The sequence below is a fragment of the Benincasa hispida genome, chromosome 10, assembly GCF_027475165.1.
Source record: "Benincasa hispida cultivar pf3 chromosome 10, pf3_genome.v1.1, whole genome shotgun sequence".
NCBI classification, from domain to species: Eukaryota; Viridiplantae; Streptophyta; class Magnoliopsida; order Cucurbitales; family Cucurbitaceae; genus Benincasa; species Benincasa hispida.
The window spans coordinates 53,907,503-53,924,626 of record NC_143487.1 but is presented as its reverse complement, the minus strand read 5'-3'; positions in this window follow the sequence as shown (position 1 = coordinate 53,924,626).

Genomic DNA, 17,124 nt, shown 5'->3' with positions numbered 1-17,124 from the left:
TTGTTGAAACATGTATAGTGAAAAATTCTCACTTTACCTAGATATTGGATTCAGACATCGCTAATCATGTTTGTACTTTTTTATAGGAAACTAGTTCTTGGGGAAGACTTTCTGAATATGAGACGACTTTCAAGGTGGGAACAGGTGAAGTCATTTCACCTGAAGCAATGAGAGATGTAAAGTTATTTTTTGGAGATTCTTTTATCTTGCTCAAGAATGTATTCTATGTACCAAAGATGAAAGAAATATGATCTCCATTTACTGTCTATTAGAAAATATGTACAGTGTATCTTTTGAATGTAATGAAGTGTTTGTTTATTCAAGAGGTGTTCATATTTCTTCTGCTAGACTTGAAAATAACTTATGCATATTACAACCAACTGAAGCAAGAGCCATTTTAAATATAGAGATGTTTAAAACGGTTGAGACTCATAATAAAAAGTAGAAAATTTCTCCTAACGCCCATCTTTGGCACCTCAGGCTTGGTCACATTAATCTCAACAGGATTGAGAGACTGGTAAAAAACGATCATCTAAATCTGTTAGAAGATAGTTCTCTACCACCATGTGAATCATGTCTTGAGGGAAATATGACAAAAAAATATTTTTCTGACAAAGATCTTTGTGTCAAAAAACCTCTTGAACTTATACATTCAGACCTATGTGGCCCGATGAATGTTAAAGTTCGAGGAGAATATTAGTACTTCATCAGTTTTATTGACAATTACTCTCGATATGGCTATATTTACTTAATTAATCATAAGTTTGAAACTCTTGAAAAGTTCAAAGAATTTAAGGTTGAGACTGAAAATCAGTTAAGTAAAAGAATTAAAACACTTCAATCTGATCGAGATGGTGAGTATATGGATTTGCAATTCCAGAATTATCTAGTAGATCATGGAATTCAATCCCAACTCACAGCACCTGGAATACCACAACAAAATGGTGTTGCAGTCTATACACTTCAACTCTATCTGGGAACTTGTAGATCAACCACATGAGGTTACACCTATAGGATGTAAATAGATCTACAAGAGAAAACGAGACCAAACTGGCAAGGTGTAGACCTATAAAGCCAGACTCGTGGCAAAGGGTTTTACCTAAAGAGAAGGAGTTTATTATGAAGAAACTTTTTATCCTGTTGTCATGATCAAATCAATAAGAATACTTCTTACCATTGCCACATATTATGACTATGAGATATGGAAAATGGATGTCAAGACAGCTTTTCTGAATGGCTATCTTGATGAAAGTATTTTTATGTCTCATCCAGCAGGGTTCATCGAAAAAGGACAGAAACAGAAAGTCTGTAACCTTAATCAATCCATTTATGGATAAGCATCCAGATCATGGCTTTGGACAGAATGTTGATGAACTTTGTGTATACAAGAAGATAGTCAACAAAATTGTAGCATTATTAGTTCTGTATGTTGATGATATCTTGCTCATTGGGAATGAGACAAGTTTTCTTTCTGATGTAAAGAGATGGTTAGCAACACAGTTCCAAATTAAAGATTTGGTGATGCTCAGTATGTTCTAGGAATATAGATCTTTTGGAACCGAAAAAACAAAACATTAGCACTATCTCAGGCATTTTATATTTACAAGATGTTGTCAAGGTATAATATGCAAAATTCCAAGAAAGGTTTATTACCTTTTAGGCATGGAATTCATTTGTCAAAGGAACAATGTCCTAAGACACCTCAAGAAGTTGAGGAGATGAACAGAATTCCATATGCATCTGCAGTAGGAGTTTGATGTACGCTATGTTGTGTACACGCCCTGACATATGTTTTGAAGTTGGAATCGTCATTAGGTTCCAATCCAATCTAGGACACGGTCATTGGGCCGCTGTAAAAAATATCCTCAAGTATCTAAGGAGAACGAGGAACTATATGCTTATGTATGGTCTTAAGAATTTGATCCTTATAGGATACATTGATTCTAATTTTTAGACTAACGTAGATTCTAAGAAATCTACCTCAGGATCAGTTTTCACTCTTAACGGAGGAACTATAGTTTGGAGAAGCATCAAGCAAAGTTGTATCGCTGACTCCACAATGGAAGAAAAATACGTGGTTGCTAGAGAAGTAGTATGGCTATGCAAATTCTTAGTTTATTTGGAAGTCGTTCCAAATATGCACCTGTCTATCACACTGTATTTTGACAATAGTGGTGTTGTTGCGAACTCAAAGAATCCCAGAAGTCACAAACGCGGAAAACACATTGAAAGAAAGTACCATTTCATTCGGGAGATAGTGCACAGAGGAGATGTGATTGTCACAAAGATTGCCTCTGAAGAAAACCTTGCTGATCCATTCACAAAAGCCCTTTCGGCTTCGAGGGCCACCTAGTTGGACTAGGACTCCGAGTAGTGTAATCTAGCGCAAGTGGGAGAATGTCTATGGTATTAGAGATGCCATAGTTTATTGTAATTTTCCCATTATGTTTCTCAACATTATATTGTATATATTTGTTCTCACTGGAGTTTTAGTCCAAATGGGATATTGTTGGGAATGCCCTAGAACTCGCAGCTCGTGTCAATGACTTGTTGATTTTGCATCGTATTATGAAAATCTAATAAACATATCCATGACTATAGTCTGAATACTGTAACTTTATGTAGTGACATAAACAAGATCAAGTTGACAATATATAGCCTAAATGGTCTAATAAGTATATGGATGAAATTGGGTATCTCATCCTAGTAATACTATTGGATGCGGCCCACTCTATAGTTGTTACAAGAAGTTGTAAAGTGCTACAAACGATGTGATCCACAAATCGTTCATGTTGAGACATGTGAGTGGGAGCATCTTATGCAACGAGTTTGCATATAGATTGGACCACGAAAATAGTCACTTTTCTTTATAATGACCGTTTACTGTTAAAACTGACTATTTAATTTATCAAATAACCTAAGTTAACTCGATCTTAATTGTAAACCCCGTACTCCATTTTTCCCTATATAAGTGAGTAACAAGCGTGTTAAGTAAAATGATGAAAGGAGGTAAAGAAGGTAGGCCGATGGAGGAAGAAAATTCTAAGTGTTAGAAATACTTAGTCAAGGGTGAGTTTTAGATAATATAACAAGTGAAAATTTACTAAGTATGGAAGCAAAGTGTAGGCATGCATTGATGGAGAAGTGTGGACGCATGGTGTTACGTGTGTAGCAACCAAGGCTTGTAGAGGTTAAGTGTTGAAGGCAAGGGTAAATTATGCGTTGGTACTAAGGATGAACGCATGGGTTGAAAGGCATGATGCATTGATAAGGCTTGCGGCAGCCTCAAGTGTGTGCGAGCAAAGTTGCTGGATGATTGTGTAGCAGATGAACGGCGCTATACGATTGGGTAAGCGATCGTCTAGTAAATGACCGACACTACACGATGAGATACGCGATCGTGTAGGCGGGTGCTAAGTGATCGTATAGTAAATGCGCGAAGAGCTAAGCGATGCGGTAGGTAATTATGTAGTAATTGCGTGGAGCTGAATGATGCGCTAGACAATGCGAAAGATCGCGCTAAACGATGGCGCTACGCGTTGGACGATAGGGCACTACACGATCGATATCAGTGCTAGACGATGAGCTACACGACAAGCGTTAGACGATAGACACTGGGCACTAGACGATAGATGCTAGGCGCTAGACGATAGACACTGGGCGCTGGGTGCTAGACGATAGACATTTGACGCTAGACAATAGGCGCTGGGTGTTAGACGATAGGCGTTGGGTGTTAGACGATGGAGTATGCAATGTACGATAAAATTATATTATAAGGCAAAGGCCTAACATGGGTTATAAAGGAAGGGAAGGAAAAAAAATTAATTGAAGAAACTCAATAATGGGAATTAGCCGGAAGCACTAAGTGCTAGATGAGGTGGCGGTTTAACCATTGAACAGGGAGGCGGAAGAAAGTATAAAAGGGAGAGGAAATTCAGAAGCTTTGGAAAATGATTTAGGCAAATTAAGTGAGATCAGTGCCGTTCGAAAGTTGGGAGAATCTAGTTTTTGAGGTTGTTTTTCCGGAGAAAGATCTCACACGGAGAATAGCAAAAAGTTAAAAATTTTCAAAAGGGGCAGATTCTCGGATTAACTAGAGCCTAGAGTGATAATTGGAAGCTTCAGGACAAAGTACAAGGAATTTTCGGCTGATATTGATGGTAAGAAAGTTAACTCAATTCTAAACAAGTTTGTAGAAGGAAGTTTCTTAAAAAGAGTCTTGGATTTTGAGTTATGAGTTTTTGAATTTTGAACAGAGAATCGGTGCGTAAGTAGGCAGCTGCTTGGGAAGATTAAGCAGGCAGCTCACCATTGTGAGCGAAATAAGAAAATGAGTGAGAGCGAGAGTGAGTTAGGAAGAGGAGAATCTCGCTTTGCTGATTTTGTGCTGAATCTCGCTAGAAGTCACAAATCTCATAGGAAAAGTAACAAATCTCGCTAGAAGTCACAAATCTCGCTAGAAGTGGTTGATCGAGGGTGATCTCGCTCATAATGATCATCTTACTAGTAATGTTGTTTTGTTGGTGAAAGTTTCAATTGTAGGTGAGCTACTTGAAGCTTTTTCTTGAGAATATTAAGGAATATAACTGGGGATTATGTCCTTTCAGGCCAAGAAGATCTAGGAGAGGCATATAAACCGTTTAAGAGCGCCGACGAGCTATGAGTGACTATAAATGATTTATAAATGGTTTATAAATATTTTAATAATCCATGCTTTATTAACAGTTACTTTTATGTTGGTTATTTTACAAGAAGTTCCAAGCAACGCATTTCTCTAAAGTTTATAAACGCGTGCTAGTTACAAAGTTTATGAAATATGCTTTGATACAATGGTTGAACCATGGTAGTTTTCAAATGAAGATTCTATGACATGTTTAAGTTATAAGTATTTGTATAATGTTTTAAAGCATATGTGCTCTTAATGTTGTTGAGCATGCGTTAGCAAATGATATTCTTATGAAAACTATGTTTTATGAGATCAAGCTTTCAGTAAGCTTGTTTTATGAAAATGTTCTCCTATCAGGCATTTTCAGCTCAATACTGAAGTACAAGGAGAAGGTATCCGAGCTGTACTACCTAGCTTCAGTTATGTTATGATTCTGATGTTGAAGTGCATAGAGAATGTATCAGAATAACTCACTCAGTTCAGTAATAAGCAGTGGTACCCTGCCTCAGTTATGATCCTTGACATCAGGATCCAGTTTGCTCTATGTGCACGTATGACAGTTAATCAGTTTAGTAGGATTGAACAAAAGGGTTCTTTCCTAGCATTGGCTGTAAGGTGCTGAACAAAAGGGTTCTCACCCCAGACCAAGCTTATGTTTGAGAGATTGAATAAAAGGGTTCTCTCTTAAACATGATACCCAACGATAAGATTGAACCACGAGGGTTCTTTCTTAGCATTGGCTAGAAGGTGTTGAACAAAAGAGTTCTCACCCCAGGCCAGGCTAATGTTTGAGAGATTGAATAAAAGGGTTCTCTCTTGAACATGATAACCGACGTTGAGATTGAACAAAAGGGTTCTCTCTCAACCGGGGATCATTTTAGCTATGTTTTCAAATACAATGGTTTTAAAAGTTTTATGTACACGTTTGCTTGGCATGTTTTAGTTCCAGTATTATGTTTTCTAGTTTTCAGTTTAAGCATGAGATTTATGTTTTTATTAAGTCACTCACTGGGCGAGTAGCTCATTCTTTCAAATGTTTTTCTTTTCCCAGGTAGTGGTCATCTCCCCATAGGTTAGCTGTCATCCTGCTTTGCCACTCAAGGACTCCAGTTAAAAGTCCAAATTCTAGAGAGAAGTTTTAGGTGTTTACTTTGTAAATGTCTGTACATATGTGTTGCTCATATTAGGGACTAGTAAAGTATATTGGGACCGCTGAACTCTGTATGTGTTAATATGATGTAATTATGTTGTTGTTGATCCCTAGTGTTTTGAGGTTATTTTTTAAAGTTTCATTATTTTGGTGAATCTTATATATGTATTCCAGGGATCTAAGTAGGTTAAGGATGTTAGTTAGGCAGTAAGTGCCACAAAAAGATTGGTAACTACTATCGTCACATTCACTTCTGGATTAAGAAGGGTAATCTAGGAGGGGGTGTGACAAGTTGGTATCAGAGCATAAGGTTTTGGGAAAAGAGAGAGAGTTCATGCATGAGTCTAGGTCCCTTAATGTAAGTTCCTAACATGTGTACTACATAATTAGGAAAGGATACTGAGAAGAAGTGGCATGCAGAGCAATCAGATAGCAGGTGGGGACTCTGACCCTACCTTTAGAAGTTCCGATATTCGAGGGAATCCAGATTTTAGTGAACAGAAAGGTAAAGACCTGGTAAATCAGGAAATGACTTCATACGGGGAGTCGAGGATTCCACAGACAGGAACAGATCCTCAGTTAGAGGACAGAATATTTAATAAGATTGCCAAAAGGTTGGCGAAAAGTGTCGAGTCCATTCTGGCATATTCAGAAAGGAAGTACGGTATTGAGAAAGACCTAATAGGTACTCATAAAGGACGGAAAGCAAAGGAAGAACGATAGCGAGCTTTAGCAAAGTCGAGAGGTGAGAGTTCCAGACCTCCATTTTCTGGTCAGGCAGTTAGGAAGAGATGGAGAGCTACAAGTTAGCATGGTGTAAGAAGATAGAAGCCAAGACCTGTTGTTAGTATGGGTGATAGATTAGGGTTTTGGCATCCTACCGAGCTAGTAACTAGTATAGGTAAGAAACCCTTATGTACGAACTGTGGTAAGCATCATCAAGGGACATGTTACAGAGGGAAAAATGTATGTTTCCAGTTCGGACAGGCAGGACATTTCAAGAAGGAATGCCCCCAACTAGGTCGAGGAGTTCAGACAGAACACAGAATGAATTTATAGATGGTAGATTAGCCTAGTGGCTCATGAGCCCAATGAAGGGATTTAAGAGAAGAAAAACGAGAAAGGGAGCAGGACAACCTCAGTGGCGGGGCAGGTTACACGAAGTGACCCACCAGAAGGCAGAGGAGTCTCCTGATGTTGTGAATGGTAAAGTAACTTTATGTACCAGTATATTTATGAAATAGTTGCTTATGGTGCTATACCTTTATTTTTTTTTATCTTGCATGTTGCATTGCTTGTAAGAAAGATTGTAGAGAGCATGTCCCTAAGTAGTTATTATTATGTTTTGGAGAGGTTGTAATAGTATAAGAGTTTTACAAGCTCTGGGGTAGTTATTGATAATTATAGTTTATGAAGTGATTCCGTTAGATTTCCTGGAATTGATGTCACTCTAGAGCATGGATTTCCCGAATAAATATTACGACCGTATGGATTGTTTTAAGAATAGATAATATTCAAGGGATTTGGTAGGCAAGAGATAGTATTTGTAGGAAGCAAAAGAATACTTTCAGGAAGCTTAATATCAGCAGTGGAGGCTAGGAAGCTGCTAAGTAAAAGATGTGAAGCCTATTTAACCCATATGACAAGTTGTAGTACCTGAAAAACTTAAGGAGTTGGAAGTTCAGTTGCAGGAAGTAATAAATAAGGGTTACATCAGATCTAGTGTGTCACCTTAGGAAGCGCCGGTCTTTTTATCAAGAAAAAAGATGGTACTCTTAGTTATGTATAGATTATAGGCAGTTGAACAAGGTGACAATCAGGAACAAGTACCCGTCGCCTCGTATAGATGATCTCTTTGATCAGTTGGAGGGAGCCATGATTTTCTCTAAGATAGATTTGAGACCAGGTTGTATTTCTTGGTCATATGGTTCCAGCAGCAAGAGTGAGTATGGATCCACAGAAGATTGAAGCTATTGTGAATTGGGAAAGACCCACCAGTGTATCTGGAGTACATCTTTGATCAGAAGGAACTGAACCTGCAGCAAAAAAGATGGGTTGAACTGATCAAAGACTATAACTGCTCAATTGAGTACCACCTTGGTAAGGAAAATGTTGTAGCTGATGCATTGAGCAGGAAATCCTTGGGAACCAAAGTAGTCCTTGGATCGGTATAAGGAATGTTACTCTAGGAGTTCAGGAATTCTAGGGTCACTCTATCAGTAGGTCAGTCAGGAGGATTGATTACTAGATTTCAGGTAAGACCTACTTTGATGAAAGATCTTAAGCATGAATAGTTGAAGGATCCTGATCTCCAGAAGCTTGCAGAAGAAGTGAGCAAGGGAGTAAAAACTGATTTTTAGTTAGAAGTAGATGGAATATTAGTAAAGGAAGAAGGAATGTGTGTGCCTAATGTGTTGCAGCTTAAGCAAGCTATTCTAGAATAGGTGCATAGTTCTGCTTACTCCATGCATCCAAGAAACACCAAGATGTATAGAACCTTGAAGAAATCGTAGTGGTGGCCTACAATGAAGAAAGGCATAGCTGAGTAGGTAAACCGATGTTTGATTTTTCAACAAGTGAAACCTGAAGGGCAGAGGCCGGTGGGATTACTTAATCCACTACCGGTACCTGAGTGGAAATTGGGAGTCACGCAGGTAAACATAGACTTTTCACTAGAAATAGAATGTGAAGCAAGTTTCTCAGAGGTTGGTGGCAAACGTGAAGTCTATTCTAGTGAATTCAGGGAAAGGGTGTAATCTAGAGGAAGTCCTAGTCAGATTAATCCTAAGAGGAGGGAAAAGATGAGCAACAGTGAGCTTAAATGTACTAGGGGTATGTTGAGTATAAAAATAAGGGACAAAATGGTTAGTAGAAGACAAAAAGGAAAAGGTCCAGATCTGTTGATGTTCTAGGTAATAGTTTAAAGTTTGAATTGTGACTGAGCTAGGGACTAGTACAATTAAGAAAACCTTATGTATACATTATGGTAAGCCATATTTGGGAAATGTTATAGTAGAAAGAATGTCTTCTCCCAAGTATGGATAGATAGGACATCCTAAGAAGAGTGCCGTCGGTTAAGTCGAAAAGTCTAGTTTGACACAAATATTGATTTCATAGCTAGCAAGTAATTCAAAGGTATGACAACTGAAAAAGAATGTTCCAGTCATATTGCTAGGAAATAGAAAAGGACCACCCTAGTAATAAATGAATACTATGACTTAGTGGAGAATGGAAGAGTCACAAGAGGATGTAACAAATACAGTGAACTATTATGACCAAGTTTTTCATACGTACTAGTATTATTGAATATGAACAAAGTTAATATCAGAGTAGCGCAGCGGAAGCATAGTAAAATAAAAGGAAAGAAAGAGAAAAGAAAAGAAAAGAAGAAGGTTGTAAAGTTTACGACCAAAGGATGTGGGAAACTCTAGTTATAAGTAAGTCTGAGCAAATTTCGAGGAAGAAATTTCTTTAAAGGGGAGGTAATTATAAACCCCGTACTCCATTTTTCCTTACATAAGTGAGTAACAAGCGTGTTAAGTAAAATGATGAAAGGAGGTAAAGAAGGTTGGCTGATGGAGGAAGAAAATTCTAAGTGTTAGAAATACTTAGTCAAGGGTGAGTTTTAGATAATATAGCAAGTGAAAATTTGCTAAGTATGGAAGCAAAGTGTAGGCATGCATTAATGGAGAAGTGTGGATGCATGGTATTGCATGTGTAGCAACCAAGGCTTGTAGAGGTTAAGTGTTGAAGGCAAGGGTAAACTATGCGTTGGTACTAAGGATAAATGCATAGGTTGAAAGCCATGATGCATTGATAAGGCTTGCGGCAGCCTCAAGTGTGTGCGAGCAAAGGCGCTGGACGATCGTATAACAAATGAGTGACGCTATACGATTGGGTGAGCGGTCGTCTAGTAAATGAATGACACTACATGATGACAAACGTGTAGCTGTGCACTAAGCGATCGTATAGTAAATGCACAGAAAGCTAAGCGATGCGGTAGGCGATTGTGTAGTAATTGCGTGGAGCTGAACGATGCGCTAGATGATGCGATGGATCATGCTAAACAATGGCGCTACGCATTGGATGATAGCATAAGTGGCACTACATGATCGACATCAGTGCTAGACGATGAGCTGCACAACAAGCGATAGACGATAGACGTTGGACGCGCTGGGTGCTAGATGATAGGCGCTGGGCGTTAGACGATGGAGTATGCGATGCACGATAAATTTATATTATGAGATGAAGGCCTAATGTGGGTTATGAAGGAAGGGAAGGAAAAATAATTAATTGAAGAAACTTAATAATGGGAATTGGCCGGAAGCAATAAGTGCTGGATGAGGTGGCGGTTTAACCATTAAACAAGGGAGGCGAAAGGAAGTATAAAAGGAAGAGAAACTTCAGAAGCTCGGTTTTGGAAAATGATTTGAGCAAATTAAGTGAGATCGATGTCATTTGAAAGCTGGGAGAATCTAGTTTTTGAGGTTGTTTTGCTAGAGAAAGATCTCACACGGAGAATAGCAAAAAGTGATGAATTTACAGAAGGGGCAGATTCTCGGATTAATCAGAACTCAGAGTGAAGATTGAAAGCTTTAGGACAAATTACAAGAAATTTTCAACTGATATTTTGAAGGTAAGAAAGTTAACTCAATTCTAAACAAGTTTTTAGAAGGAAGTTTCTTAAAAAGAGTCCTGGATTTTGAGTTATGAGTTTTTGAATTTGGAACAGGGAATCAGTGCGTAAGCAGGTAGCTGCTTGGGAAGATTAAGCAAGCGACTCACCATTGTGAGTGAGAGCGAGAGCGAGATAAGAAAATGAGCGAGAGCGAGAGTGAGTTAAGGAAGAAGAGAATCTCGTTAAGGATGAAGATCTCGCTGGAAAAGTTACAAATCTCACTGGAAATCTACAAATCTCGCTAGAAGTGGTAAATCTCGCTCATGAGGGTGTTCTCGTTCATAATGATCATCTTACTAGTAATGTTGTTTTGTTAGTGAAAGTTTCATTAGTAGGTGAGTTACTTGAAGCTTTTTGCTGAGAATACTAAGGAATTTAACTGGGGATTATGTCCTTTCAGGCCAAGAAGAGCTAGGAGAGGCATATAAATCGTTTAAGAGCCCCTACGTCTCAGCAAATAATTTTTTTTCCACAGGGGATCGTAATGTCTTTCTATGAGATTTCTAGTCTCTTTATTAGCTCTTATTTGTGGTGCACAATTTTGTGGAATGTAGGTAGCGGTTATGATCGATTCGATAGAAAGAAGAAATAGTGTCTTTTTTTTGTTGGGGGTTTCCTGGAAAAAATCGTCGAATCATCCGACGAGCTGTGAGTGACTATAAAAGATTTATAAATGGTTTATAAATATTTTAATAATCTATGCTTTATTAACAGTTACTTTTATGTTGGTTATTTTACAAGAAGTTCCAAGCAACGCATTTCTCTAAAGTTTATAAACGCATGCTAGTTACAAAGTTTATGAAATATGTTTTGATACAATGGTTGAACCATGGTAGTTTTCAAATGAAGATTCTATGACATGTTTAAGTTACGAGTATTTGTATAATGTTTTAAAGCATATGTGCTCTTAATGTTGTTGAGCATGCGTTAGCAAATGATATTCTTATGAAAACTATGTTTTATGAGATCAAGCTTTCAGTAAGCTTGTTTTATGAAAATGTTTTCCTATCAGGCATTTTCAGCTCAATACTGAAGTACAAGGAGAAGGTATCCGAGCTGTACTACCTAGCTTCAGTTATGTTATGATTCTGATGCTGAAGTACATAGAGAAGGTATCAGAATAATTCACTCAGTTCAATAATAAGCAGTGGTACCCTGCCTCAGTTATGATCCTTGACATCAGGATCCAGTTTACTCTACGTGCACGTATGACAGTTAATCAGTTTAGTAGGATTGAACAAAAGGGTTCTTTCCTAGCATTGGTTATAAGGTGCTGAACAAAAGGGTTCTCACCTTAGCCCAGGCTTATGTTTGAGAGATCGAACAAAAGGGTTCTCTCTTAAACATGATACCCGACGATAAGATTGAACCACGAGGGTTCTTTCTTAGCATTGGCTAGAAGGTATTGAAAAAAAGAGTTCTCACCCCAGGCCAGGCTAATGTTTGAAAGATTGAATAAAAGTGTTCTCTCTTGAACATGATAATCGATGTTGAGATTGAACAAAAGGGTTCTCTCTCAACCGGGGATCATTTTAGCTATGTTTTTAGATACAATAGTTTTAAAAGTTTTATGTACACGTTTGCTTGGCAAGTTTTAGTTCCAGTATTATGTTTTCTGGCTTTCAGTTTTAGCATGAGATTTATGTTTTTATTAAGTCACTCACTGGGCGAGTAGCTCATTCTTTCAAATGTTTTTCTTTTCCCAAGTAGTGGTCATCTCCCCAGAGGTTACCTATCATCCTGCTCTACAACTCAAGGACTCCAGTTAAAAGTCCAAAGTCTAGAGAGAAGTTTTAGGTGTTTACTCTATAAATATCTGTACATATGTGTTGCTCTTATTAGGGACTAGTAAAGTATATTGGACCGCTGAACTCTGTATGTGTTAATATGATGTAATTATATTGTTGTTGATCCCTAGTGTTCTGAGGTTATTTTTTAAAGTTTCATTAGTTTGGTGAATCTTATATATGTATTCCAAGGATCTAAGCAGGTTAAGGATGTTAGTTAGGCAGTAAGTGTCACAAAAGGGTTGGTAACTACTGTCGTCACATTCACTTCTGGATTAAGAAGAGTAATCTGGGAAGAGGTGTGACATTAGTCCTGATCTAACTATGTACTCCTGTTTGTTTGGGATTATCCTTTGATCTGCAAATGATGAGAGTAGTCCAACAACACTGCTCAATAAACTTAACATTTTGGGGATAAGACAGGATGAATAGTTAGGGACATAGCCTTGCAAGATGGAAGTCACTCCTACCTGATTTAGGGTTAGTAGATAGGTTGTTCTCTTAAGTACTGATTCTAGATCTTGAATAATCGGGGCCCCGCCTTCTCATAATAGAGAAAGGATTTGATTCATAGAGATTATGAATCAAAATTGTTTATTAGAGTGTCAGTAGGAACTTAAGGAATAAGAGCATTCACAGGGGTAAAATGGTAATTTTGACCTAGTTGTGATTACGAACAACCTGTGAAGGATCGACTTACTGATTATGGTTATAAAGTGGACACAATATATCTATAGTAAGGGGAGTTCAACTATGGGCTATAGTGAAGTGTCTCATTAGTTAAAAAATGGGAGTTAAGATCGGTCTAATGAGTTTAGTCGATTAATCTCGAATTGTTGAAGCCCATGATCTGTAGGTCTGCGAGGTCCCCCTACTAGCTCATAAATGGTTAAACTTTAGAGTAGATTGAGAAATTAATTTGAAACGTTCAAATTAAACGGATTAGAAGAATATATATTTAAATATGATTTAAATATATGAAGATGATTATTGTTCAAAAAATTAATTTAATATTTGATATTAAATTAATTAATATTTTAAATTAATTTATGAAATTAATTTTAGAAAATTATTTTTCAGTTTTAAAAATCAAAATTGAATTTTGAAATCAAATTTTGGTTTTAAAGAAAAATTTGAAAATTAGATTACATGCACAAAATGGAAATGTGAGATTTTCCATTATCATCTTCTTCATGATCACGCAAAGCCCACTTCCTCTTCTTCATTAAAACTCGAAGCATGAGCTACAAGCCATGCATATCTCTTCTATGCAAGTTCATCTGCAATAAATAAAGAAGATTGGAGTGTTTTGAAGGCATGCATTACACATAAATTTTGAGAGAAAATTTCAACTGGAAGAAAGGGTTCTTTGAAGGTGTGCTGCTGTGAGCTTTTCTCTGTTTTACGTTGCTTCAAGTTGTTCTTGAATCCCACAACTCGATCTAAAGCTCCAAGAGGATAGTGGGAAGATCTTGAGGTGGTTCACAGTGATCTTTGGTGAAGACTGCTGCTGTTTAATCAAGTTCTTGAAGAGTTCTAAAAGGTATGATCCAAAGCCCTCTTATTTAGATGAGCATGCTTTAATCTTTACTAAAATTAGTGAATTTGAATGCTTATGGATCCTTGATTCTTCCACTGCATGTTATCTTACTTTAACAACTTTGCTGATATGCCAGCATCATGACAGACACTACATCAAAGTACGATTCATTCTTTGATGGATCAAAAGTAGAAACATAGTTGTCAAACAAGGGATTTTCTCTGATGAAGATCCCGCCTTTAGAAGATTCCATTAGCTGTTCCCAGATTTTCTTCGTGATGACATAGCCTATGTAAGTGTCACTTGTGATGGTAACTTTGGATACAACTTTCTTTGGTTCCATTTATTTGTTTGGATGTTGAGAGATAGATGAGAGGTAGAGAAATCCCACTGGGTGTGCCAATTTGTTTGCACGAGGTTTTCGAAGAAACTTAATTCGTGGAATTTGAACTTTTGTATTTGTATTAATTTTAGTGTAGCAAATACAATCTCTAATATAATAATTATTTGAAGCTTTCAAAATAAACTTTAATCTTTAAGTTGGTTGATCTTCTTGGATGATTGGCCTTTGGGCTTGTTGATATTCTTGGATGATCGACCTTTGGGCTTGTTGATCTTCTTGGATGACCAGTCTTTGGGATTGTTGATCTTCTTGGATGACCGACCTTTGGGCTTGTTGATCTTCTTGGATGACCGGCCTTTGGGCTTGTTGATCTTCTTAGATGACCAGCCTTTGGGCTTGTTGATCTTCTTGGATGATCGACCTTTAGGCTTGTTGATCTTCTTGGATGATCGACCTTTAGACTTGTTGATCTTCTTGGAAGATTAATGTTCGTATGAGGCTTCATGAGAAACTTGTTTTGTGGAGTTGAACTTGAGTTGGTGTTGATGTTAATGTTGATTTGATGTGATGTGGTTCAATCTCTAGTACTTGATCCTCTGATTCTCTCTCAGTCCAATGCGTACGCTTGATTTGAGGAAGCGAAGCGCGTGATGATCTTGGAATTGAAGTCTTGGAAGAATGCTTGTATCTCCAAAGGACTTTAGTCTTTAGGTGTAGTCAGCTTCAAGATTCAGAGAGTCTTCTAGTTGTTGGGAGAATTCTCTCTAAGCCCTCTAGAATGTAGAATTTTTTACCTGCTTGGAATAGTCTTTGAGCCTATTGATCATTTTGGATCGGCCTGTGAGTTGTTTCTTGAGTTTGAGGAGATTGAATTTTCAGCTTGTAGGTTGTGAAGATACAGTCAGTTTGTTGAAGTCTTATAATCTTCAAACCTTCAAATAGTTTAGATCTTCAGTTCTTTAAAATTTGAGCGTTTTAGTCTTCGAAACTTTGAGAAGCTTCAGTCTTCAGCACTTGAGAGCTTGAGAGCGTTGGTTTTCAAGAATTAGGAGCTTCAGTACTTGGATCTTGGGAGCTTAAATCTTCAGATCTTTAATATACCTTTTGATCTTCGGAGCTTTAATATGTCTTCTGATCTTCACAGCTTTGATATGTCTTCTGATCTTCACAGCTTTTATATGTCTTTTGATCTTTAGAGCTTTGAAGGAGTTGTGTTTTTTATATCCTCAGAGCTTCAAAACTTTAGATCTTCAGAGAACTTTGGCCTTTAATTCTTCCAACCTTTTCCCTAAATGAAGAGATAAGGCCTCTATTTATAGAGGTTTCTCATGGCCTTACATAGGCTCGAGCCTAATTACTTTATTGCGCCCAAATTAGATTTGGGCTAAAGTTGGACTTGGACCCATTTGTTGTTGGGCCAAAATACTGGGCTTGAGCTTAATCTTTAATTTAGCCCAAAATTTCACCATGGGTTTGAATTGGGTTGGGTCTGAGCGACTTTAATTACTTGGTCAAATCCAACTTATAATATTTTCAATAGGCTTGGGCTTTCATTAATGATGTAGCAACTCGTGATTTGCTGAAATTTCTCATTCAACAGTTTGGTTTAAGGTTGTATAGATGACTGGGAATATAAGATGCCAAGATGCTTGGGAATAGAATGTCCGAGAATATGATATATGAGAATCAAAGATAGCTGTATTTGATTGTGCATAGGAATTGCTATCAGATTTTACCAGACCAAAATTATGTTTGTATCTAATTTATGAAATTAAGCATGACAATCTTATATAATAATATTAAATTAATTAATCAAATAATAAATATAATTTAATATATTGATAAAAGAATAATTAAGAATCAATTATAATTTTGATTATAAATATTTGAAAGTTGATAATTTATAATTTGAAATTAATCAATTAATATATTTAAAGAATGTGATCATGTGAAGTATAATCTATTACTTACTCATTTTTATAATTAATTAAGTTCACCATTAGAAATATTAATTTTAATTAAATAAACAATATATTATATGAATTGTCAAAAAATAGATTAAAAAAGTGACATGTTAATAAATAATAAAAAAAATAAATTTTATAAATATGATAGGTTAATAATAAATGAATTAATAAAAATTAATCACAATATTTGTGTTCGATTCATGTATTATTTTCAACAATTTTATGCAAATACTTCAATAAATGAAATTTCATTTTCAATAATTAATTTATAATAGTTAATATTAAATAATTAATGATTAATTAATTTATTATTCGAAAGTTAATATTCTAAAATAATATTAAATAATATAAATTAATTTAATATTCATGAATGGAAGGAAAAATAGAAGGATATAATTATAAGAATTGAAGGAAATAAAAGAGAAACGAAAAAAAATAAAAAAAAATGTAAGAAAAAAAATAAAATAAGAAGTTTTACCTGAGGGAGATATAAGAAAAAGGTTGTACTTGAGGTAGAGGATTTTAGCAAACCCACCCTTTTGCACAGTTAAAAAATAAGGATGTCGAGGAAAATGAGTCAAAGCCATCAAACGTTAACACATGGGCTTCAAATGCCGAAGCCCATTCTCCCCTCCAAAATCCCCCAACCAAACGGGCCATTAGAGGATCATAATACACTCGCCTTCAACCATAACTTTTTTACTAAATCTCTATTATATGATATGTATGTATGTATTATATATCTATATATATATATATATAATATTATATGATTTTTCAAAAACCCCTTATCTTTTTCTAAACAAAGATTTACTTATAAAAATATCATATCTATTAACATATTTATTTATAAGTTAAATAATATATATATATTTTTTCAGATTTATTGTTGTTATCCAGATATAATTTTAAAAATTTAAATCGTTATTGATTAACCATTTTCTTAAATATTTTTAATAATTAACCTTGTCCTTTACAATTCATGAACTTTGT